At 38.1% G+C, this 26,182-nt stretch overlaps 1 protein-coding gene across 9 annotated transcripts in view; it reads left to right on the plus strand.

Annotated features, from left to right (window-relative positions):
• Positions 1-26,182, plus strand: part of LACC1 (laccase domain containing 1) — a 94,900-nt gene that overhangs the window by 50,227 nt on the left and 18,491 nt on the right. For 4 of the 9 annotated variants that reach the window (XR_010123562.1, XR_010123561.1, XR_010123564.1 and 1 more), the window contains one exon: positions 10,013-10,203. The gene's annotated coding sequence lies outside the window, so the exon portion shown is untranslated. Of the gene's footprint in view, positions 1-4,645; positions 5,135-7,509; positions 7,582-10,012; positions 10,204-17,394; positions 17,519-26,182 lie in introns of those variants that run through there. The other 5 variants (XR_008493443.2, XR_010123560.1, XR_010123559.1 and 2 more) reach the window with 5 other exon arrangements.

Here is a 26,182-nt window from a genome sequence, read left to right on the forward strand (position 1 = left end):
GTGAATTGGCGTGGTGAGCGTTTTACGAACATTTCTCCTATACCAGTGCAGCTAGCAATAACTTAACTATACATTGGAAGTGACTACGAACTACATAAAATACCCCACTAAACCCAAACTAAATGAGTCCCCAACTCAACATCGTCTTAGAAGAACTCAAAAACCTGTTATAACAAATGTTTCTAGGAAAGTGTGATGGAGAGAAGTTGGAACAGTCTTAATGGTTGCATTTAAAGCATTTTACTTTTTCAAACTTTATAAAAACATATGACGTAAATATATTATTGAGACAGTAGAAACAGCCTGTGCAAGTGAGAGACCCTAAAGGTTAAGTTTCATTAGCTTTATGGTAAATCTACTCAAGGGATGACTATTTTAGGGGCAAGTCTGAAATTCTTAGTAAGTCCTAGAAGGAACATTTAGCACAGATTATTGATACTTATGTTTAGAATGTTAGGCACTTACAACCAGTAGTTGTCAGCTACAGGCTTAAGTACCAATTCTGGGTCAACAGGAAAAGTCACCGACTTCCTCTGTTCTTTAGTGTTTTAATCTAGACTACGGTCCCTTCTTACCCTGCACATTCTCCCAGGAACCTCATCTCCTCTCATCTATTTAATTGCCACCTTTATGCTAATAATTCCCAAATCTAGCCCAATCTCTCTCCTGAACTTTAGACATGTATGTTCCACTGTTCATTGATATTCCTGCATCAACTAGAACCTCTTGTCTTTCTTTTCAACCTGCCCTTACATCCTGTATTGACCAAGGAAAAATCCTAAGAATTATCCATGGCTTCTTACTCTCTGACCTCACCCTACCAACTGCTGAGCACAGTGCTAGGCACATAGTAGATGTGTACTAGACTTGAGGTATTATGTTATAATGTTATAATCATATCAATAACTAAGTCCTGTTGGAGTTCATTCTAAGTATTTCTAATCCACCACTCTCCAGTCCTACTATTCTCATCCAGGCTACCATGTTGTCTCATGTGGATGGATTATTGCAATACTCTTATCTCTACCTCCTATCTTATCCCCTCCCCTAAAATTCATTGTCCACTCTGAAACCTGAATGTTTTTTGAAAATGGAACTCTTACTTAGGACACTCTTCTGATGACTATTCTTCAAAGCCTTCATATTGTCCTGGGTATGAAGTTCTAACTCCTTTACCCCTCTTTCAAGCGCCTATACGAGGCCCAATCATACCTCTACTCTCATTTCTTACCACTTCTCTGAAATGAACTCTGTTCTGGCCACATTGAGTCTTTCAGTTCCTCAAATTGCCATGCACTCAGTTCCCAGACCCTTTCACTTCTAAATTTCAATTGAGCACCAATCATAATGACTCTATCACGTAAATATTTTTTTCCATGCCTCTCTCCCACTCCCACATTGCTGCCAGTCTGTTTTTCATCACTTCTTTCTCTGCAGTAACCTCCCAGTTGATCTCTTCTTGATCCTAGCTTGCTCCTTTCAACTCTTTCTTCACTCTGCCAGCAGAATGACCTTTCAGAAACATTTTATCTTATCTCTCCTTTCCTTAAACACATTAATGGCATGTATCCCTACAACTTTTAGGAGAAAAATAAAATGTCTTAACACATAGAGTCCTTTGTGATTTGGTTTCTGCCCATCTAGATCTCTAGTTTCATCTTTTACCCGTCTCTCATACAGATCATTTCCCAAATTGAGATCCTCCAGTTTTCTAAATATCATGCCCTTTCCTACCTCTGGGCTATGCCACATACAGTTTCCTTTGTGCTTTTATAGTATCCTTATCACACATTTATCTTTCCAACTAGATCACACACTTGTAGGGTTGTTTCTTTATATTTTTATGTGTTTTCTACAATAGTCATTTATTATTTTTACATTCTAACAAAATAAAATAATTGTGAGGGGTGCTATCCATTGAGGGAATTTAGCTGTAGAAGAGAGAAATGTGGTGGGATGAGACAGGCAACAAGATGGGTGGTGGGTCACAATACCTGTTTTCAGACATCCAAGGGCTTTCTTGGAAGGATTTGGATGTCCATCTGGTGTAGATTTTAGGGAAACAGATTTCCTCTTAGTGTAAGAAAGTTGAACAGAGTTGTCTGAAGAGGGAATGGGCTGCTGAGTCAATAGGAGGTGAATGAATCACTTCTGGGTTTGTTTAGTGGAAGGGCTCTCCCTGATACAGGGAGATTTCTGTTGAAAGAGGGAATTCAGCCTCTTCTGGAAGGTTGGCTCAAGTGGTCTGTGAGGTCTCTTCTATCCTTTGAATTTCACCATTACAAAAATAATGTAATAGCTTTCCACCCTTATAACCTGAAAACAGATTGATTTAACACTATTTAGAGGGTTCTAGTTTAACTAGAGGAGCACAGGCCCCTCTCAGAATTCAATGTTAGTCATATCTTTGGTAAGAACTGTTTGATAGAGCCCTTTTCCTTCTTTGTGTTTTTCATCTTTTTTCTCATAAGTATCCCATTCCTGATGGCCAACACATGACAGAATGGTAGTAAATAAATAACTTTCTATGTGTTAGGACACAACACTTTACTCTGTCCTATATTAAGTTTCTCTTTGTGCTTGAATTATCTACCCAATTAGAATGTAAACTATGCCTTAAATTTGTATGTTTCCCCTGCAGCTTTAAATATGGAATTATGGAATTCTTACTGAAGATTATATTTATCTGTAGTAATAATTCCATATATAAATTAAACTGAATTGAATTTAGGCAACAGGGACACAGACCCAACAAATCCACCCTGAAATATTTTAGTAATCTATCAATCAAAGGGATTAAAAGAGATTTTAAAAACCCCATGAACATGGAACCTCAGTATAATCTGGCATACACAAAAGTAGTTTCTGAAATGTGGCAAATCGTCAGTCCTGGCAAATTGGGAAGGTAGGTATGCCAATTACAGAGTGAGAAGTTGAATAGCACCATGGAGAATTAGGAGCAATAACACAGGATGAATGCCTTCGTCCTGATTTAGCCTCAGGTGGTCCTCACCAGAATCTGACAGGCAGATCCCCTGGGATTCAGGGAATATTATAATCCCAGGGAATTCAGTCCATTGTTAATGTTGGTCAGGAATCATACACAGTAGGAGTTAAGAAATACCAGAATTCATAAAGCAAGAATGTTTCTGTCTGTTTGTGGGCACCTGAAAATTGAATTGCCTGCCAACGGGAAGGAAAGCAGCAACCAGATTCCTCAAGAGAAGGGGAGAGGCTTTGGTTTCTCTTTACTTGCATACTTTTCTATAGGTAGTAAAACTATCCGCATCAGTCCCTTGTCTTAACTGCAAAGTATCCCAGAGTATCGACCAGGGAGCTGTTGATCTGCAAATCCTCCATCTTCTCCCAGACTTACTGCATTTGAAGGCCCCCCGAGGGGCAGCATCTTGTTTGAAGCTTAAAATAATTGCTTATCTTTATAGAGGCAGAGAGGGGTCTGAGGGAGATAATAATGAAATAAAGACTAGTGGAAGCAGAAAAAGAAGGAAGTGTTTTGGATGGGGAAGGGAGAGAGAGCTTGAAGCTTAGGAACAAATTGACCAGTTTGGAGAGTAACCTTTTTCTCAAAAATCCAATTGAAAGTGTTCACAAGTCTGTACATCTAACCGTGTTAGCTGGTTTGCAGCAGCAGAGATGATAAGACTGTGTGACTCCTGGATGGAGGAAAGACATTCTTGTGGTGTGTCCCAAGAGACCTTCTGCCTTCCAGCTGACAAATTATCTGTGTTTCAAAAAAATGTCTGCTTCCAATCAAGACTGAAACTGAGAAATTTTCCTGACAAGAGTGGAAGTTGTAGCATGCACAGCCTGTTACATTTGCTTCTTTTGTTTGGTGAGAAATAAAATCACACTCCACCAACAAATTGGAATGCCTAGGATATTCCTTCTCTCTTTCTCACTCCCTCCCACATACACCTGCCTCCCCTTTGCCCCACGTGCATGCATGCATGTGCACACATCTACCTTACTACTTTAGAGCCAGGTCTAATAGTGATAAACATAATCTCTATCTGTCTGTCTATCTATCTATCTATCTATCATCTATCTATCTATCTATCTATCTATCTATCTATCTATCTATCTACCTATCTATCTAATCCATTCCTGTCACTGTCTCTGTCTCTTGTCTCTTTCCAATAGTTCCTAGATTATGGCTAAATTTCCCCCCACATTTGGTAGGACAAAGACTTTTTACCATTAAGGATTTTTTTTTAATGTGCCTGCTACCAGTCATAAAGGAAATACCAAAAGGTCATTCCAAACAATTTTTTGGACAGAAGTTTACTGCTGAAATAGATGAAATAACTGATAATTTATCACAATAGCTAATTTGAAGGGGATAACTGGCTGTGTTGATAAAAACAAAAGCAGCCGCTTTACTTTGTAATTACAGCTGATGTTAGAGGTTTTCTTTTTCTATTGTGGAGTTGTTGCCAAGGCAATAGCTTGGCAATCTTCTACACAAATGCTTTTCACATTAATCTACACAGGCTTCACAGATGTTAATTTTTGTAACACACCTATGCATTCCAGAAGAGCAAAATATATTTTTTAAAATCTGTTTTATATGGTAGGAAAAGAACATTAGAAAACAAGTTTTTCTGGCCTCCTCTTTCACTTCCAGGACACACTCACAGTGACCATCATAGATTTTGAAATGGCCTCCAGACCTTAGCCCAGGACTGTGGGGAAAAGAGGGCAGGAAACCCAAAGGGAATCCACACGACAAACCAGATCAAGGACATGGCTAACGGTCAGAGTTGGAAGTTCTGCTGCTGAGACAAAGCGGAAGCCAGGAGGCAGAAACCCAAGAGGAACTAAAGCCAAATGTCACAGCTAGCAAAAATCAGGGCCAGAGCACAAGACAAGAACTAAAGGAGTGATCACTGTTGAGCAAAACAGTCCAGTGTCAGCATTCAGACACTGCCCTCGATGCAATTTCTGAACACTCTTGGTGCAGCAATGCTTCTTTAACCCCAACTTGTGGCAGCTCAGGTAGAAAGCATCCACTATTGCTGGGCTTTGGGAGTGTGATTAATCCTGGAGTCAAGGTGAGCTGTTAAAATTTTCACCCATCTTACACTGTGAAGAGACAGAATAAAGAAAGCCCTTCATACTCATTGGCTCTGGAGTCATAAAGCTTACCAAAGTAGTAACATTGAGGCAGGGACTGGACCAGGGTGGGTGAGTGAGGTGCCTCAAGTACAAAACTTCAGGAGGCATTTATTCTTCAGGTCATATGAATGTGGGGCCACTGAGGCTCAGAGAGGGGAGGGGCTCCTTCACACCCCAGGCAGGGCAGCTCTGGACCTGACATCTGGTGCTCTGTGTCTCGTTGATGTTAGGCCATGAGTTCATTTTGAATCAGAGTCTGTGGCGCTCATGGTGTTTCTTGAAAAAGAAAAACAACATTATTAATATTTAGCTACTCCCTGGAATTTACTAATGTAGGATGGATAAAAATAAACTCCCAAACTGGTGAAATAGAAAAATTTTGGTTAACACCATAGTAAAGACTTTGTTTTTCATATTCTTTTGCTGGCCAGGAAGTTCTAAATACCTTCCCAAGAGTATTTGCTGCAAAAAGAACAGAGAGGAAATAAATTATTGTGTGATTCCAGCAAACACTTGCCAAATGAATAGACAATGAATTAGAATTGGCAAAAGGGAGAATGGAACTCACATGAACTCAATATCCTTTATTTTAGTTTCATTTAGTGGTTAAAGTCATACATCTGTTTTATTTTATATACAATTTTTACACCTTTTTACAAAGGCTTTAAAAGGTATCTATATTAAGTGCCCACAAACTTTTCCTCTGAAACATCATTTAAATCACTCTGGCTGACTCTGCTCTCAACCAGATAAGATGTTAAGGAAAGACAAGAACAACAACAATAACAAAATGGTATGAAATTTTATCCAACCATGGCTTAAAAGGACTTATTGGGTAATTTGGATTTGGGTTGATTGTCAGGATGGCCTTGAAATTCATATTCTAAATTTAAATAGGAATTTCTTCAATTTTCCATTCAAGAAGTGATTCTCTTTCTTTTGTTCCACTAGGCTGTACAGATTGTATTCTCTGTTTCTGAGGCTGTCATCTGTTAGCAGGATTTATAGTTGCTGACAACTTGCTTTAATAATTCACAAGGAATAGAATCTATCTTGTGCTTTCCATTTTTTCAGTCAGTTCAGTGATGCAGACAGATTAAAAACATGCTTTTTGTCAGTGAAATAAATTGAGAGGGCACAGAAACACCCTAGGAGGAGTAATACTGAACAAGATACCACTGCGAAATGTTTTCCCACCAGTACACAACTAGATAAAACCAGAAACAGACCACGCTCTGTCGTGAACCCTTGAATCTGGCAAGCCTGGTACTGAAGTTAAGCCTGCTCTCCGGGCATACCCCAAACTGTTGAGTTAATTTATATAGGCAACTGAATATACTGGCTTTCAAGTTTTAGGGAAGGGAAATCATTTTAAGGACAAAATGAAATTCGAAATTCACACACAATTTATAAGCTGTGGCATTTTCTTTTTGTGAATTATGGTAGTAAAATGTGTAACTAGCACCTATTATGTATTGTTTATGTAGTTATCCTGAAAAAGAAGATGCCTTTATTTCTGAGTAGCATCAGACAGCGGGCAGGAAAGAGAAGGCTACCTGGCCATAACTTCTATACCTCCCTGGGTCATGCTGTTGCTTCATGTTTCTTTAATATTAAATGTAACAAGTTCTGCATCAGGCTCAAATCCCATCTGGCCTCAGCCCAGAAGAGGCCCGGGGCCTGTCAGGCCTTAGAGTGCCCTGACTTTGTTGATAGATTCTGCTCATTGAAATTCAGCAGTGGAGGAAGAAGGTGCCTCCTCCTTGCAGCCTGTTCCTCTCCCTAAACAAACAAGACTGTGGCTCGAAGGCAGTGTAGACCATGGTGTCCACAGCCAATTTCAATACTTAGTTCCTTCCTGAAGCCAATCACCAGACCCACACCACAGGATGGACACACCCTTCTGGGTAAGGAATGTATTTATTTAGGTTCATGCAGAAGCCAAAGAAGAATGAACAGGGCAGATGAGAAAATCCTATAATGGACCTTGCAAGTGAACTGAGAGCTGTTTGGTGAATCTGGCTGACCACTTCAGCTCACTAGTGTGCACACATAACGCCCTTTCAGACTTTGGCATTCCTTGAATTTTCAGTTTGATTTTGGCACTAGCTGTTTTCATAGGTATTTTTTCTTATTCTTCACATATTTCATGCCATTATGAAAAGTAAGTGTGTTTTGGCTAGACATCCTAGCAAAAAAAAAAAAAATGGTTTTGAAAGTATTATCTTCAAAAGAATATTACAAATCACTATCTGGAAGTCAGCTGGCATCTGATATATCTTTATTTGTCTACATATGTAAATGTACATAGATATATAGGTGAACAGTTATAGATATAAAATATTAACCAAATTTATACGTGGTTTTCTTTAGGTAACTACAGATAAAAACTGCAGTTCCACTTGGCTTTTGTAACAAGTTGGCATCTAGGTTTTCATCTAATTGGTAAATGTACATAATTTAAAAATAGCTTAATTTTTTTTCTTAGTTTTCTTTAAAATGTGAATTGAAGTTGTGATTTGAAGTTGGAGTAAAATATCACTGGAGGCCCAGACATTTCCTGAAGTTTAATAGGGTAACCCTTTGGTGCTTGGAGCCATAACTTTACCATCTGAACTACTCCAGAAATTCCAGTCACCAAACTCTGATATTTTTTTCACTCCTCCATCACATTTTAAACTTGTAGTGGACCTAAAAGTGTTTCCAGTTCACCCTTGCAACTTTGCCCCAAGGGGAAGTAATAATTTACCCCAAAATGTGCTCTTTATAACAACAGCATTTTTCCAGCCCTTGCCTCACAAAGGTGACGTCTCTTGAAACTATTATGGCTTCAATATGCAAGGGATGTGGTCTCGGCTTCACCATAGCAGCTGCTGGGAGCAACCAGCTCTCCCAGGTTTATGCCACATAAACACACACCCAAATACTCCAGTTCAATTTATTTTTCCTCATGCCGTTACTCCTAAATATGAATTCTTCCAGGGGTGGGCAAACTAATTTCTAAGGCTGTTTTCTTTTATTTTCTTCTTTCTTTCTTTCTTTCTCTTTCTTTCTTTCTTTCTTTCTTTCTCTCTCTTTCTTTCTCTCTCTCTCTCTCTTTCTTTCTCTCTCTCTTTCCTTCCTTCTTCCTTCCTTCGTTCCTTCCTTTCTCTCTTTCTTTCTCTCTTTTTCTTTCTCTCTCTCTCTCTCCCCTTCCTTCCTTCCTTCCTTCCTCCAAATATCTACAATTCTTTTGATGGCATCCAAAAAATGAATGATTTTGAGGTATCTGGTTATGACTTCTATAGACCTTTATATTCTGGCTTTGAACTACAAAAAGACAAACAAGAAGGAAGGAAGACAGGAAGAAGAGAGCAACAAAAAACACACAAAAATCCCTCCAATCTATCAGTGAAATTGTACCCTCAAATAACATTCTATAAATTATCTTTGGTTATTTTGATAGGATTTATAATCAGTTTTAATTTACTCATTCAAAATTCAACAATATTTGTTGAGAATCTACCTACTACATGCCAAATAGATAAGTTATTAGCCCTCATGGTGTCTAGTTTTACTTAGTGTAGATATTTAATAAATGAAAGAAAAAATTAAGTAAAATAATTTCACATAATGACACATACTTGTAATGAGCTCTACCACAGCCTTCCCAGACACCCCTTCAGGTATGATGTTCTTATTTCCCTGGTCACTAGGAATGCTGTCTGTAGATAGCCTTCACCTCTCAGACCCTGTGATGGTTAACTTGATGGGTCAACTTGACCAGATTAAAGAATACCTAGACAGCTGGTAAAGCTTTAGTTCCGGGTATGTCTGTAGAGTTGTTTCAGGAAGAGATTGGCATTTGAATCAATAGAATGAGTAGGAAGATCTATCCTCACCCAATGTGTGTGGCACCATCCATTCCACTGAAGGCCTGGATAGAACAAAAAAGGCAGAGGAAAGCTGAATTTGCTCTTTCTTCTGGAGCAGGGAAACTTGTCTTCTCCTGCCCTTGGACATTAGAACTTCAGGTTCTCTGGTCTTTGGTTCTCAGCCCTTTGGACTTAGACTGAAGCAAGTTACCAGCTTCCCTGGTTCTCCAGCTTGCAAATGACCTATCATGAAACTTCTCAGCTTCAATAATCATGTGAGCCAATTTTCACAATAAATCCTCTATCTATCTATCTATCTGTCTGTCTATCTATCTGTCTATCTATCCATCCTATTGACTCTGTTTCCCTGGAGAACCCTGAGTAACATAGTTTTCTTTGGGAATTGCCTTACCTGAAGAGAGTTACCCTGCCAAAGGTCATGTTTCCTACCTATAGGGTAGTCATTTCCAATAACTGGACCCCCTTAACCCAGCTCAGGACAACTCTGAAGGTCAATTCCATCTTTTGGTAGGATTAGCTCTGGTCCTTGTTGGGACCACATCACAACCCTACCTCTTCTGCCTAATCCTATTTCTATCCTTTCCATCAGTGAGGACCAAGAGGACTCCCTAACAAACTTTCTACTTATTAATCTTTACCTCAGTCTACTTCTTGGGAGTCCTGACCTGCAGCAGTTAGTACTAGCAGAATATCAAGGAAACAGACACTGATTTAGCATTTAGGGGCTGGATGACCTGTTGCCTAGCTGGGAGTAAAGACACTGTCACTGGTGGTAGAGATTAGTACTATGCATGAGCCCAACAGAAATCAGCATGGCCAGCAGCAGAGACCAATGCCGAGTCCCCAGTACAGCACCAACCCTCCAGGATGCCAACCAACCACTTGGTGGCAAGTTAAACACATTAGACATTTTCCACCCTGGAAAGAGTAGTGGCTTATTTTGATAGAAATAGGAATATATTTGGGGAGTATATGTAAAAGTTTGTCTTTCCTTTCCACAGAGCTTCAACCAGCACTACTACTTGAGGACCTATGCAGTGTTTGTCCATGAGCATGGAATGACTCAAACTGGCATCAGAGTTAGGGACCCACTTTAAAGGAAAGGGGATGCAGTAGTGGGCACATGACTAAGAAATCCACCGATCCTCTCATATACTGCACCACCAGAAGCTGCTGGATTAGCAGAGCAAAGGTATGTTCAAAGAACAGCTGAAGCAGGAACTTTGAGATTATACTTTGTGGGGATGGGTGTCATTATCTAGGGTGTGGTGCTTACCAGTAATCAATGAATTTTATGTAGTGCTACATCCCCACTAGATAGAATACATGGGTCCTGGGATTAAGGGGTAGAGGCATGGGTCCTGGAATTAAGGGGTAGAGGTCCTTCATCTCTCCCAGTTACCTGCTTGCGGGATGTATCTTCCTTTCCTGGCATCTCTGGGTTCTGTGGGTTTAGTGGTCCTGGTTCCCAGAGAGGAAATGCTTTCACCAGAGGACACAGCAGGAATCTTACTAAACTATAAGCTGAAGCTGACTCTTGGGCACTTTGAGATCTTCGTGCTAAGGGACTGACAGGCAAGAAGGGGATGCTTCCTGGCATCATTAGGACATTGGGCTACTGTTATACAATGGAGACAGGGAAGAATATATATGGCACCCACATTGTTTATTTAGGTGCCTCTTGTTATTCCTTTGCCCAAGTTTGACAATAGTAGACAAGTGCAAAAGCCATAATCAGAGAAGGACATGGTGACTGAGAGCTCAGACCCCACAGGATAAGGGTCTGGTTCATGTTACCAGGCAAGACAAATAAACCTGTGGATCTAGGCGAGTTTAGAGAGCATATAGAATGGAGAGTAGAGGAGGGAGAATGTGATCCCAAGACTGGCTGCAGTGGCTAGAGATGTATTTTATTCCACTAAACCTCAATAAGTTTCACTGAGAATCAGATGCCCCAGCATCCTAACTAAGCTGCCTCCAGAATTTATACAAAGCAGTGGATTCAAAGGGTGGACTCTGGTGAGATGTTGCCCATATTCCTATTCAATACTAAAAATCTTGCTCCTCAAGAGACTGAGAGTGTTGCATACAGACAGTTTTAACTTTCAGGCGTCTTTGGAAATTGTCTCAACTTAAGAGCTGCTGTGCCTTCTTGGGGCAGCTAGCATCCAATGTTGGGGGTATAAAGACTTGTCTCCTCGTTTTGAAACTTGGTATATTCTAAAAAGCCATTCTAGCTTCAGAACTCCCTGTGGGGCTGGCTGAGGTCTTCGTTGAGACTGCAGTTGTAGCCTAATTTCTCCCTTTTCCCAGCATTCTTATTTTCCTTCCCTTCTTCAGGTGTTGATCAAGAGCACCTCTAATAACTTCTTCCATGCAAAACCACTACTCACTCTCTGGTTCCCTGGGCATCCACCTGCAACAGTACTATAAAAATCTAAAAAACTGCAAAATGAAATAGAAGATCAGATACAAGGCGAGGCTACTCTAGTTATGATGATCAGATAAGTCTCCTCTAAGGAGCTGAGATATGAATGATGAGAAAGATCACAGAAAGATCTGGGGGAGTAGCATGTACCATTCCAGACAGAGAGAAATATGAAGGCCCTGAGGTAACAATGAGCTTAACAGGTTCCAGAAAAAGAAAAGTCAGTGTAACTCAGGCATGACAAATGAGAATGAGGCTGATGGAAACAGTGGCCAGATCATGGAATTTGAACTTTATTCTAAATGCAATAAGGAGTTACTAGAAGTAATTAAATATACCACTTTGAATTACAGGAGTACTAAATGACTTACAGGAGTTTGAAGAGTAGAATAAGAGACAATTGTTATAGTTATTATACATATTGTTATGAGACTATATAATAGTCTCACCCCAAGAAAGAGATGGGTGGTGATGGCGACAGGTGGTTGACTTTTGGTATTTATTTTGGAGGTGAATCCAAAAGGATTTGTGATGCATTACAATGTAGAACAATAAAAAGAGAATAATTAAAGAGGACCCCTAGGTTAGGCCTGAGCAAGGAGCAATACCACTAGTAGGGAAAGAAAAGAGGAGCATAGTTGGAAGCAGAGGATCTAAAGCTACCTAAGGACAGCGTACAAAGTTTCCAGAGAAAACAGATTAGAGAGCTAGATTACCTTTTTAATTAAGTAGTGACTTCAACTTTGTTAACCCCTTCAGTCTCTCTTTGTCTCAGTTTCTCTGCTTTCCATTCTTTCCTAGGCCACAATGAGATCTGATAGACCTCAATATCTATAATTATAAGCTGGTTTACATTTCTCAGAGATTCTGCATTTTCAGCAGTCTCTCAGGTGACAATGAGGTTGTGGTCTGAGGACATTTTTTGTAGCAAGGTTCCAGTGAAAATAACATCGTTGGGTCAGACAAACCTGACTTTGAACTGTTTCCCAGCCAATTATTAGTTGTGTAATATTGGAGAAGTTTAAATTTTCTCTGAGTTTAATTTCTTGTAAAAGTAGGAATAATATACCTGCCTCATAAAGTTACCAGGAGAATTAAATGATGTCATGTCTCTAAAGCATAAAGCAAATAACCCAGCTTCTTACTCACAATGGGGCTAACTAATTTAGTCTCCCTCCCTCCCACTCTCAAACAGACTATATGTTTACAGATTATATTAGAATCTTAAAAAATAATTGCAAGACCTTAAGCATCAAGAGAATTAACATGTACAGTTTTGACTATTACCAAGTAATTCCAATGGTCCACATAATGTAACAATTTGAATTTTGCCAAGGTGCACATTGAAATCCTACATACTGAGAAGAGGCTGGTTTGCAGGAGTGAGTAATTTATCTGGGGTGTAGCCTAGCCAATGACAAGCATCCTCATCTCAGCCTGACTTCATTGTTCTTAGCTCATCTTTCCATCTGCATGCCTTTTGTGAAACAAGAAAACCTCTGTATCTTACGGAAAATGTCTCTGCTAAACAAAGGAACAAACAGAAAAACAAAAACTAAACTAAAACCATTTAGCAAATTGTGTTGGCATAGAAGTGAAGAAAAAGTTTAAAAACCAAAGAAACAGATGATATACAGAAAAACAGGAGTTTGGGATAAATTATGGAGTGGGAATGCCACATTGGCAGTGGCTTGGATCCATGCTATGAATGCTTTTACCATGTGCTCTATAAGGAAATAAAGAAAGCTAATTCACAAACGGTTTCAATAAGTTTTCCAGACAGGATTTGTATTATTAGCCTTATAAATGAGTCTAGCCCTCTATTTATAGAATTCTAAAGGTCTTAAGGGGTTAATTAAAAGTTTTTAGTAATTCTTGACTGAACTTTATGGGAGAAATTCTGTGCTATAATGGTATCTGTGATTTGGGGAATTTGTACATGTCTCAGGGTGTATCTCTCAAGAATTTCAGGGTCTCTTGTAACTATTTTTAATACTACCACATTGTTCTTGTTGTATAGCAAATTGCAAAATGCAAATTATTAAACCATCATGGCAGTAATCACATTGTAAAGAAATAACTTGCATATTTAATTCCCAGTTTTACAATGAGGCTATAGCATTTGCCAGTGAATATTCAATACCATTGTACACAAGCACCATGCTACAAAGTACTTGGACAAATAAGACTCACCTGAGGAATGGAATATACTGGCTCCATGATGGAAATGTAACCTTGAGACTTGGGAGGGTAAATTATCTTGGGGCAATAACAATGTTCCTATGATTGGCAGAAGGTCATAATACTGGTGCATTTAAATAGCTGTTAGTCCCCCGGTAGTCATCTAGAGAGACAAGAGAGAGAAATCACTTATTTTGATACTAAAAACACAGAGCTAGCTCTAAAGTATCTGACATATCCTAGTCCTGATCAGCAAATCTCAGCACTTTTGCTTGGTGTGAAGTCATTTAATTTTGACTGGATACTCCCTGTAGTAGGTAAGGCTAACACATCCAACGATAGATGTATTTCCACAAAAAATTATTTTTATACTCTCATTCATGAAACACGCAGTCTCATTTTCCCAACACTCTAAGCAGTGCCAACACGGTGTTCCTTTCATTTGAACTCTGAAGTCCTTGTAGGAATAATGATCTCACATTCCTTTGTTGTTTAAAGAGTGTGAGTTCCGTGGACAATCCTCAGACGAATTAGTTAGATGAAATCTGGTATTTTCTGGGGCAGGTTAAGGGGAGTGAACCACAGGATTGATAAAATTCAAGTGGATGCCAATTCCTTCATATTATTTTCTGGCAACCTTATTTAAAATGCAAATACCCAGAGAGGGTAATACATTAAAGAGCATTAAGGAGTAAATACTTGGGTGGTGAGGAAAAGAACCCAACGTCTTCAACAAAATTCCATAGGAAGAGTCCCTATCTTTTACTTGGTTTAATGAGATTTGAAATGAGATAAGTTCAAATTTGAGATCCGCTACTATTTAGTTCCTTGCAGCAATTACTTAACCTCCCATAGTCTCAGTTTCCCATGAAAGTAAAACAGTGAGAATAGTAACAGCATAGTAGCATTGAAGGGAGGAATTGATTAGATGACATATGCAAAAGACACAGAAGAGAGCTGGGCAGATGGGAAAAATTTAACAAAAGTTTATTTTTCTCTTTTGATTAAAAGTACTTGAATATCACATTACATTTTCCCTCCCCACTTCACTAGGGCAACACCAGTGGATAGGCACCCCTGCTCAGGAGACCAGGAAATCTCCCCTAATAGGACTTCCAAGTGAATTATTGAACACTGAAGTTATTTAAAAGTTGTTGAATTACTGAAAAGAATTTCAAAAATCAGTATTATTCTGTGGAAGTTATTAGGTGTAAGATAGGGACTCTTCCTATGGAATTTTGTTGAAGACATTGGGTTCTCTTCCTCACCACCCATATATCATTATTATTATTATTGAGATGGAGACTCACTCTGTAGTCACCCAGGCTAGAATGCAGTGGCACAATCTCAGGTCACTACAACCTCTGCCTCCTGGGTTCAAGCGATTCTCCAGCCTCAGCCTCCCAGGTAGCTGGAGTTACGGGTGTGCACCACCATGCCCAGCTAATTTTTGTATATTTTTAGTAGAGATTGGGTTTCATCATGTTGGCTAGGCTGGTCTTGAACTCCTGACCTCAGGTGATCCGCCCACCTTCCCTCCCAAGGTGTTGGGATTACAGGCGTGAGCCACCTTGCCCAGCCATATTATTTACTTGGTTCAGATTTGTTATACCAAGTAATTCAGAGGCTTTTTCAAGAGAAGAAATGTAGAGGATAAAATGTTAATACCTTAACAATTATCAGATTCATTATTGAGCAGGACTGGAGTAGCAACAGAAGGAAGTCTATTTCTAATGTCCTATTCTGAAGAAGTATCTCATTTATTTTTAGAATGCTTAAAAAGTTATTCTATCACAAAGGGAAACATAGTCCTACCATATGATTTACCAATTGTATTTCCAGGTATTTGCTAAAATGAGTAGAAAACTTATTTTCACACAAAAACCTGCACACAAATGTTTATAGTAGCCAAAGGGGATCAGACTATGTCAGCCCAAAATATGCCACTTCGGCATAAGTATTATTTTGGGCTCAAGGCAATAATACGAGGAATTCTCTGACATCTCTCTTTCTGCCTAAAGCATGGCATAAATTTCCCTTTGTGGAGGCATCCTCCCTCTGCTCTCCCATGCCAGGAGGCGGTAAACAACTCTCATCACAGGAGACAGAAAGCTGGCATGAGATGTGTCTGCATAAGCAAACCTTACTAAAATAACACTTATCTTCCATTAGTTTCTCCCATATATTTACCTTTCTGTAATTGAATGTCCCTAGAAACTCATACTGCTTTCCTTTGTTTTGTCACTTCTCCACACTTTATCACCCTTTGTTAAAGCGGTATATAAGTCCTGGGTCTAACCACCTCTTTGGGTTCTCACTTATTTTCGGTGAAGCTCCTTTGTGCATGCAAAGTGAACCGTATCTCCTATTAATCAGTCCTTTGTTCCTTTAATTTGCAAGCCTCTTTCATTGAACCTAAGAAGGCAAAGAAAACTTTTTTCTCCTATTCTATATAGCTTCATTCATAATTACCCAAACTAAAGGCAACCAATATGTTGTTCAATGGGGAAATGGATAAACAAATGATGGCATATTCATATAATAAACTATCATTCAATGATAAAAATAAATCAGCTATCAAGCCTCAAAAAGACATGAAGGAAACTAGATCATATTGCAAGTAAAATAAACCAATCTAAAAGGCTATATACTATATGATTCCAACTATATGACATTCTGGAAAAGACAAAATTGTAGAGAGTAAAAAGATCAGAGGTTGTCGTGTGTTTGATGGGGGATGGAGAAGGGGAGAGGAGGGATCTTTAGGGGATTTTTAGGGCAGGGACACTATTTTGTATAAAATTGTAATGGTAGATAGATGATATTATGCATTTGTCAAAACTCATAGAACTGTACAACACAAAGAGTGAATCTTAATGTAAACTATAGACTTTAGTTGACAATAAAGTATCAATATTGCTTCATTAATTGTACCACACAAATGCAAGATGTTAATAATCAGAAAACTGGGCATAAGGGAGGGTAGGTTGGAAAGAGGGTATATGGAAACTCTCTGTACTTTCTGCTTAAGTTTTTTGTAAATCTAAACTGCTTTGAAAAAATCTATTAATTAAAAAGTCATTTAAGGATATCTCATTCTTTATATGACTTATTAAAATACAATAGATATAGGTAGAGAGAAAAGAGGGAATAAGAAGAGTGTAAAGCAAAGGGAGAGGCAGAAACATATAAGAACTATAAGATAAAGAAAATGAATTTGTGCCACCAGAAAAAAAAATTAGAAATTTAGAGAACCATCTTTTCTTTCTTTCTTTTTTTTTTGTCTTTTCTTCCTTTGCTCCTTTTTAGGGAATTGGAGTAGGAATGGGGATTTTAGCAAACTTAGAATGTGGAGTAAGTTGATAGCATTGGAATTTTTAAAATAGTTTGTGCGCTTTTCCTGAGAGCGTGCATTTTACTTATTGCTGATGGAAGGCTAGAGTGTCTGGCATGGTATATACTTATGAGATGGTTAAAAAAAAGATGGTTTCTGGTGGGGAGTGTGTGAAGAGGTATAATGTGACACTAGAAAAATCATGGGGCTGAACAATTGGGAACCTGCTCTCAGTTTGAACAAGAATAAACAGGCCTTACTAGGAGTACTGGAAATCAAAGGTAATGGTGATATGAGGCCTAGAGTAAGGTGAAGGGGTATAAAGTAGATGACAGTATGTCCCCCAAATGAACTTTTCTTTTATATCGAGGTATAACATATATATAGGAGAGTGCATGAATCTTAAATGTACAGCTTGTTGAATTTTTATTTATGCACAGGCCCATGGATCCACAAGCCAGTTCAAGATACAAAATATTTCCAGTACCTTAGAAGGCTTCCTTTTGCTCCTTCCCAGTAAATATCCCTGTCCTTAGAGGCAATCATTCTGATTTGTCACTAAATGTAAGTTTTGCCTGTAAATCTCATATAACTGGAATTGCACTATATGCACAACAATTGCGTCCAGCTTTTTTTACCCAACATATGTCCGTGAGAGTCCGTATTGTTTCATGTAATAACAGTGGCTTTTTAAAATTGGTGCTGATGATCATTAGGGTTGTTTCCACTATTTTTGCTTTAATGAATACATTTGCTATGAACATTCTTTTATATGTCTTCTGGTGGACATACACATCTATTTCTCTTGTGTCTTTACCAAGAAGTGGACATGCTGTGTCACAGGATAGGCACATAGATATTGCCAAACATTTTTCCAAAGCAGTTTTATTTTATAATTTAAATTTTATAGCAACATATGAGGATTCCAGTTGCTCCATATCTTCAGCAACTTTTACTAGTACTTGTCTTTTAAATTTGGTCATTACAGTGAGTGTAGAGTAGTAACCATTCTGGTTTTAGTTTGTATTTGCCCAATGGGTAATAAAATTGAGCATTTTTCCTGTATAATTATTGTTCGTTTGGATATCCACTTTTGCAAAGTTCTTACTCAAGTCTTTTGCCAATTATTCAACTTGGATTTACTTCTTATTATTAATTTGTGGGAGTTCTTCATATATTCTAAATATAAGCCCTTTGTCAGATATTGCAACTATCTTTCTTTTCAGTCTGTGGCTTGCCTTTTCACCCTCTTAATGTATCTTTTCATTAATAGAAGTTCTTAATTTTGATGAAATCTAGTTTATCGATTTTTTGTTTTAAAAATAGTGCTTTTCTTACACTGCTTGGGTCTTTTCTTATTCCAAGTTTTTAAACATATTATTCTCTTTTCTGTTTCTCAGCAACTTTTATTGAAAATTCCAGTCTTTTCTCCCTAAATGAAGTGGTGTTTTTGTTGTATATCAGATGACTGTATATAACTGGGTCCTTTTCTCCATTCTACTTCATCTTATTGCCATATTTGTCTATCTTAATGCCAGTATCACACTGACTCAATTACAAAGCTTTATAAAAGCATTTGTAGCTTATCTTGGTGATTCTAGATAGTTTGCCTTATCATATACATTTTACAATCAGTTCTAAGTAAACTCTTCTTTACAATTTTGTACCACTAAGTTGTAGCTAGCACACTCTCTAATTTTTTATATATATTTTTTAGTCAAAGTTACATATGTACATAATTTAAATAGTCAAATAGCACTATAAACCTTTAAATGAAAAAAGTAGTCCTTTACTCCTAAACCTCATTTCAAGAAGCAACCTTTTCAAGTCTTTTAGCATTCTTCTGGTATTTAATTTAATGTCTCCCAATAATATACTTATAATTTTATTTCCTCATTTTCAGCTTTAGATGTTGTCTACTATGGAGCATAATTCAGCTCTCTTACATTTTCTCAACATAGATCACTTTTGTTAGGTCAATATTTTGTTATATTATTATTATTATTTCCATGTAAATATTCTTCACAGCATTCTTCTTCTTCTTCTCTTTTTTTTTTTGAGATGGAGTTTTGCTCTTGTTGCCCAAGCTGGAGTGCAATGGCTCGATCTCAGCTCACTGCAACCTCCACCTCCCGGGTTCAAGCAACTCTCCTGGCTCAGCCTCCCAAGTAGCTGGGATTGCAGGTGTGTGCCACCATGCCCGGCTAATTTTGTATTTTTAGTAGAGACGGGGTTTCACCATATTGGTCAGGCTGGTCTCAAACTCCTGACCTCAAGTGATCCACCTACCTTGGCCTCCAAAAGTGCTGGGATTACAGGCATGAGCCACTGCACTCGGCCTTCACAGCATTCTTCTATACCTTTTTGTTTTCCCTAGAGATAATAATCACCTCCTTGTCCACATTCGTTTTGTTTTATATAATTTACTACCATTAATTTGTTCTTGAACTCTCCCAAAAAATGTTTCCTTTGAATATATTAAATTACACCAGGAAACCTATCACATTTTTTTTTTCTTAAAAATATCTCTCTCGTAGCCCTCTATTCCCCCTCAAGTCTGGACTGACTGATCTCTAGGTCTACAATGAGAGTTAGATGTTGCCAAAGAATCTGCCTTCATGTGTTAATTTATTTGTGCTGCTATAACAGAATACCACAGACTGGGTAATTTATAAGCAATAGAAATTTATTTCTCACAGTTATGGAGGCTAGGAAGTCCAAGATCAAGGCATTGGCAGGTTTTGTGTCTGGTGAGAGCTTCTCTCTGCTTCCAAGATGGTGTCTGTTGCTGCATTCTCTGGAGGGGAGGAATGTTGTGTCCTTACCTGATGGAAGGGCAAAAGAGGGAACTCACTCTCTCCAGCCCTTTCATACAGGCCCTAATCCCATCCACGAAGGCTCTGCCTTCATGACATAATCACCTCGTAAAAGCCACACCTCTTAATACTATCACATTGGCAGTTAACTTTCAATATACAAATCTGGGGGGACATATTCAGACCATAGTATTTTATTACCATTTTTGGGATTCCCTTCTCCTCTTATGAGGGACTCCTTAATTCCAGCATCCCACGTCTTCCTCTTTTTGATTTCACCCTTTGTTTTGATAGAGCACATTTTGTAGTAGTTTCCTAGGAAAGAGTTCATAGGAGATAAGTGTTTTGAGAACTTGCTGCCTTTGTTTTAGTATTGTAATTAATTGATCATTTGACTAGGTGGTGAGATGGAAAGTTACTTCTCTTTCTGGATTTTGAAGGCATTTCTCCATTATCTTCTAGCTTCTGATAATACACTTGTTATTTTGCAGTTATAATAACATAATGCAATCAATGTTAGTTTGATTCCTGATCCTTGTCTGTTTTTTACTCCCAAGAAGGTTTTAGAAATTCTTTGTCCTTCAGCTTCTAAAACGTCCTGACTATAGGAACTAATATGGATCTTTGCTAACGCATTGTTCTGAGCATTTTGTGGATCCTTCAATGTTTTTTAGTCCTGACACATTTTCAAATTTTTTTTTAGTAATTTCTATCTCCCTGGGTTTTTTTTTTATCTCTCTTAGGATTCCATTAAAATGATATTGGACCTCTAAATCAATTAAATTTTTAAATCTTTCTATTTTCTATCTCTTGAACTATCAGACTTTCTACTTGATTTACTGAACTTTATCTTCCATTCCTTCTATTAAAATGTTCATTTCTGCTTTTGTTCCCTTGATTTCCAAGAGTTTGTTTTTGTTCACAAAATATTGCTTTTCTTATAGTCTCCTTGTTTTATGGATGCTAATTCTTTTTTATTTCTCTGAGAATTATGAGGATTAGTTATGTTTTGTTTGATGGTTTCTTAGTGTTTTACTCAATGCCTTTTTCCTTAAATTTCTTTTTTTCTCTTTTTTGTTTGTTTTGGTTTGGTTTATGTCTTCTATACCATAGGTCTTTCTCATATTGTTATTATTGGCTGTGTGCTTATTTATGGTTAAGGTACAAAAGCAGGCTGCTTATAACCTCTGAATGAGTATGGATGGGACTTGTTGAGAAGTGAGTTTCACTCTAACATAATATCTAGCTGAGGTATTTTCTTAGAGGAAACCCAGCTTTAATATCTGCAGACCATTTTGCTAGGCCAGTTTCCCTGGATATGAATCCTCCTGTTTCATGCCTGAGGGTTATGACTTCCTGCCAGCATTTCTAGGGCTGAGTGGCAAAGGGTGCTGTGGTGGGGGTGGGGAGGGCTCACCTTTCAGAAGTTTCACATTTGGCATGTTCTCCCTGTTTTCAGTATAGTTCTTCTGTACTATGTGTAGTAAGATGAAGCTAGAGTTTCTCTGGTTCAGTCTTTCCAGGAAATGAATATACCTTTTGTTTTCTTTCAAGCGGGTAGGTAGTTCTTTGCTTGAGCAGGCTACTGGAAGAGATCTTTGGGGATAATTGTTTCTTATATGAATTTTCAATGAAATTTCTGGCTTCTAGCCTCACTTGAGACCCACACTTTCAGAGGTAGTTGATCCCCCAAATACTAAGGCTTTTTGTGGCTTTGTAATATGCATCTACTTATTTCTGGACTTACCTGGGAGGTTTCCCCACCCCATAGCTCTTCCAGGATTTTTCTAGTTTCCCAAGTTAGCAATCATTCACGCATCTGATTTCTGATTTTCAACTTTTTATAGTCATTTATTTTCCTCTTTTCTTTGTACTTGTGGATTTATATATTTTAATATCTTTACTGCTTTCCCTATGAGGTTTCTGGAGAAAAAATAGTAAATACTTGTGTTCAATCTGCATTTTAACTGGAAGCTAGTTTTTCAATATTTAAGAATTTAAAATCAGCTCTTGCCCAAAAATAGAGTGACCAGCTCTTGATAAAATGTCTTTGAAACGGAAATAAGAATTGCCACTTTTTCTGTTGTTGTTCTAATGGCTGATTGACAAGAAAAGTGCCCCTTGTTAGCATGTTCTTTTCAGGAATGTAATAGAACAAAATGGGAGCCAAGAAATGAATCACGGCCAAGGAGATGTTTTGGGATTGGCTTTCTTTTCATATTTAGAATCAAAGCTGGGCACTGTGGCTCATGCCTGTAGTCCCAGCTACTTGGGAGGCTGAGGCAGAAGGATTGTGTGAACCTGGGAGTTTGAGGCTGCAGAGAGCTATGATCATGCCACTGCACTCCAATCGGGATGACAGAATGAGCTCCTGTCTAAAAAAATTAATTTTTTAAAGAAATAGAATAAAATCCGCACAAAGAGATGACAATATTATAACATGAAACTGCTATTCTAGATTTGTTGGCATGATTATTACAGGACAAGTACAAAAGAAATAATAAGATATAATCATTATTGAATACATGCTTTTTATTTAGAAATTATTTTACTCATTTGATGCAAATATTACAGATCTAATTTGGGATATCAATGGGACATTCAGATTTTATTTACCAGATCTCTTTTAAATATATGAGCATATTTAAATATTCTCTACTTGCACTTTTAGTCTTCATAGAATCATTTCCATATTTTACAAAAAATGTTGTTTGTGTTATAACCAGTCATAAAAAGGGGTAACTCTGGATATTCAAAATAATACACATTTGTTAAGAAACCTCATATCAGTTTGTTTTAATGATTTCTTTTTCCATGTTGCTTTGTGGAGCTAGAAAACTAGACTGTATTTTTGTTTTTTTAAGGATAAAATAAATCCTGGACGGGAATAGTTTAGTGATACACTGCTCACATGCCATTCTTAGTGAATTGTGCAGCCTTATTTGAAATAACTACTTCATTAACCTCCATTATTATGAATAAAGATGTATTTAGCATTGACAGTGGATAGTCTGCTAAAGCTAGATGTAGATGCTGTTATAATCAATATTACATAGCCAGAAAAAATGCCAGATAGGAAGAAAATGTGGGAAAGTATGTTTCAGAGTAGCAAATGGATAGGGGCAGATATAAAATTCTCTAAGGAGACTTCAGAAATTTTGAGATTTTTTTCAGAGTATCCGAACACATGGAGCATTTAAAGGTGAAGAATGTGGACAGTAGCTGAATGAAAAATATTTCAGACATGTGAGGCTGTATGCAGGAGTTTTGAGGGAGAATAGAGAATAAAGAATTTATGCTTAATTGGAAGCAATTTTGGAGACATATGAAGAGTGTTGAGTGAGATGGGTAAGACTACATACCCAAAAATGTCTTGAGTGTTGTATATATAGTGAGCTTTTCAGTGAATGGCAGCTGAAGTTGTGGCAGAAAAACTGAAAAGGTATTATAGAATTTAGAGTTTGGAACTGATGTGATGCTTATAAAGCCATGACCCATGTGGTCCAGTCCCGAAGTAGTGTCACATTTACAAAAACACAGCACAAATAATCAACTCAAGCTTTAACATGGTTCCCAAAAATGTTTGAAGACGTTTAAGTATGTGACCCACTGAATTTGTTACTTAAGTCATTTTCCTTTCTAATCTACAGCACCCAGCTCCCAGATTGTTATATGTCTAGATCTACAGACTAGTCTTTATGAAGCAAGTTGTCTAATAAATGAGAATAGAACCTGTTTTCGGGGATATTATTAGTAGCTTTTGTGAGAGAGGCCTTGGTATACGTGTGTTCAAGTAGCTTCTACATTATGGAAGACTTTCTGCTAGATATCATTTTCTTTGCATTAACCAATTATAAGGGAAAGATAAGTCGCTTATACCTTTTGTCCACCATGTAAATACTGGAGAATTCTATCAGTTGCCATGGTGTATCTTTTGTCTTTGTGATAGAAGCTTTACTGGCATGACTAGAGATGTTACAGAAAAAGCTATGATTTTTGAATTATTATCTTCCTAGAGAGGAGACTAGCTAGAGGCTTAAAGAAGAAAAGTGCTTTTTTTTTTTGAGACGGAGTCTTGCTCTGTCACTCAGACTGGAGGTGCAGTGACACAATCTCGGCTTACTGCGAGCTCCATCTCCCAGGTTCATGCCATTCTCCGGCCTCAGCCTCCCAAGTAGCTGGGACTACAGGTGCCCGCCACCATGCACAGCTAATTTTTTGTATTTTTAGTAGAAACAGGGTTTCACTGTGCTAGCCTGGATAGTCTCGATCTCCTGACCCTGTGATCCGCCCGCCTCGGATTAGCACTCCCAAAGTGCTGGGATTAGAGGCGTGAGAAAAAGTGCTTTTTAAAGGAGCAACAGGTCCTTGTTGTGTGTGCTCATATGAACACCAATCCTATCAGAAAAAATTAGCATGTTGTACTTTTTAGCAATAAGGTGCCTACTATTGCTAATGAAATGATCAAGATCTGTACTAAAAGTGTATGATTGGAAAAAGCCTGCAAAAAAATAGTACATTTGAAACAAAGCAATTAATTGAATTTAGCCTAAGCTAATTTTATCATTAATGAATGACAATTGTGAGAAATATTCAAATTTTTTCATCACAACAGACTAAAGGACAGATTTCTTCCTCTTTTTTTAATTTTTTATACTTTAAGTTCTGGGATATATATGCAGAACGTGCAGGTTTGTTACATAGGTATACACATGCCTTGGTGGGTTTGCTGCACCCATCAACCCCTCATCTACATTAGGTATTTCTCCTAATGCTATCCCTCCCCTAGCCCCCCACCTCCTGACAGGTCTCAGTGTGTGATGTTCCCTCACTATGTCCATGTGTTCTCATTGTTCAACTCCCACTTATGAGTGAGAACATGTGGAGTTTGGTTTTTTGTTCCTGTGTTAGTTTGCTGAGAATAATGGTTTCTGGCTTCATCCACGTCCCTGCAAAGGACATGAACTCATCTTTTTTTATGGTTGCATAGTATTCCATGGTGTATATGTGCCACATTTTCTTTATCCAGTCTATCATTGATGGACATTTGGGTTGTTTCCAAGTCTTTGCTATTGTGAATAGTGCCACAATAAACATACGTGTGCATGTGTCTTTATAGCAGCATGATTTATAATCCTTTGGGTATATACCTAGTAATGGGATTGCTGGGTTAAATGGTATTTCTCATTCTAGATCCTTGAGAATTCGCCACACTGTCTTCCACAACAGATGCTGGAGAGGATGTGGAGAAATAGGAACACTTTTACACTGCTGGTGGGAGTGTAAATTAGTTCATTTCATTTTATATTAAAAATATTTTCTCAGGCCAGGCACGGTGGCTCACACCTGTAATCCTAGCACTTTGGGAGGCCAAGGTGGGTGGATCACGAGGTCAGGAGATCAAGACCATCCTGGCTAACATGGTGAACCCCCATCTCTACTAAAAATACAAAAACTTAGCCAGGCATGGCGGCACACACCTGTGGTCCCAGCTACTCAGGAGGCTGAGGCAGGAGAATCGCTTGAACCTGGGAGGCAGAAGTTGCAGTGAGCCAAGATTGCGCCACTGCACTCCAGCCTGGGTGACAGAGCTAGACTCCATCTCAAAAAAAAAAAAAACCTCAAACCCAATTCCATAAAGTCATTCATGATTAAAGCACAACATTTTGCTGAAAAATTCACATCAATAATTATCCTTTGTTTTAATTTCTTACCCTTGAGAAATCCCGGAGTAAGTTTATGATGCTTTATCAAATCAGAAGAATGAATATTCATTAAGCACATATGATGTGCCAGGTTTTGCCTTAAGTCCTACAGAGTGAACAAAGAAGATTCCTGGTTTCTTAAAATCTAGTAGAGAAAAAATTGTAAGAACTGGAAGTTAAAATAATATCCTGAGATCAAAGTAATACCTTAAGAAAACAGTGGAAAAGGACATACAAGTCCAATTATTAATACAAGTCAGACATTAAAATTCCTTTGGGAATCAGTAGATCAGCTATTTGGCTAAAGAACAAGGTATGAGAAAATGGTAGGGGGGAAAGTCTGGAAAGATAAATTGGGTTAAAATTATGGGCTTTAGATGCCAGGCTTTAGAACTTGATTTTGTAGGGAACTCTTTGACATTTTTAATTTTAAACTTAAGTGAAGAAGTAGCAAAATCAGAGCAGCACGTTGTGGAAATGACACTTTCAGCTGTGTGCAGACTGGACAGAGAAACTACCGAGATGGATGAAAAGGCTACTTTCATTTTTCAGATGGCTTAGGTCACTTTATGGACACCAGGTAGACTCCCCCTCCTCCAAAAAATTTAGTTCCTATGTCTAGACTGATGATGTCACACACACACACACACACACACACACACACACACACGCATTACTCTCATGGTTAGGCTTTCTAGGGAAATCAC

This window comes from Pongo pygmaeus, chromosome 14 (assembly GCF_028885625.2).
Source record: "Pongo pygmaeus isolate AG05252 chromosome 14, NHGRI_mPonPyg2-v2.0_pri, whole genome shotgun sequence".
NCBI classification, from domain to species: domain Eukaryota; kingdom Metazoa; phylum Chordata; class Mammalia; order Primates; family Hominidae; genus Pongo; species Pongo pygmaeus.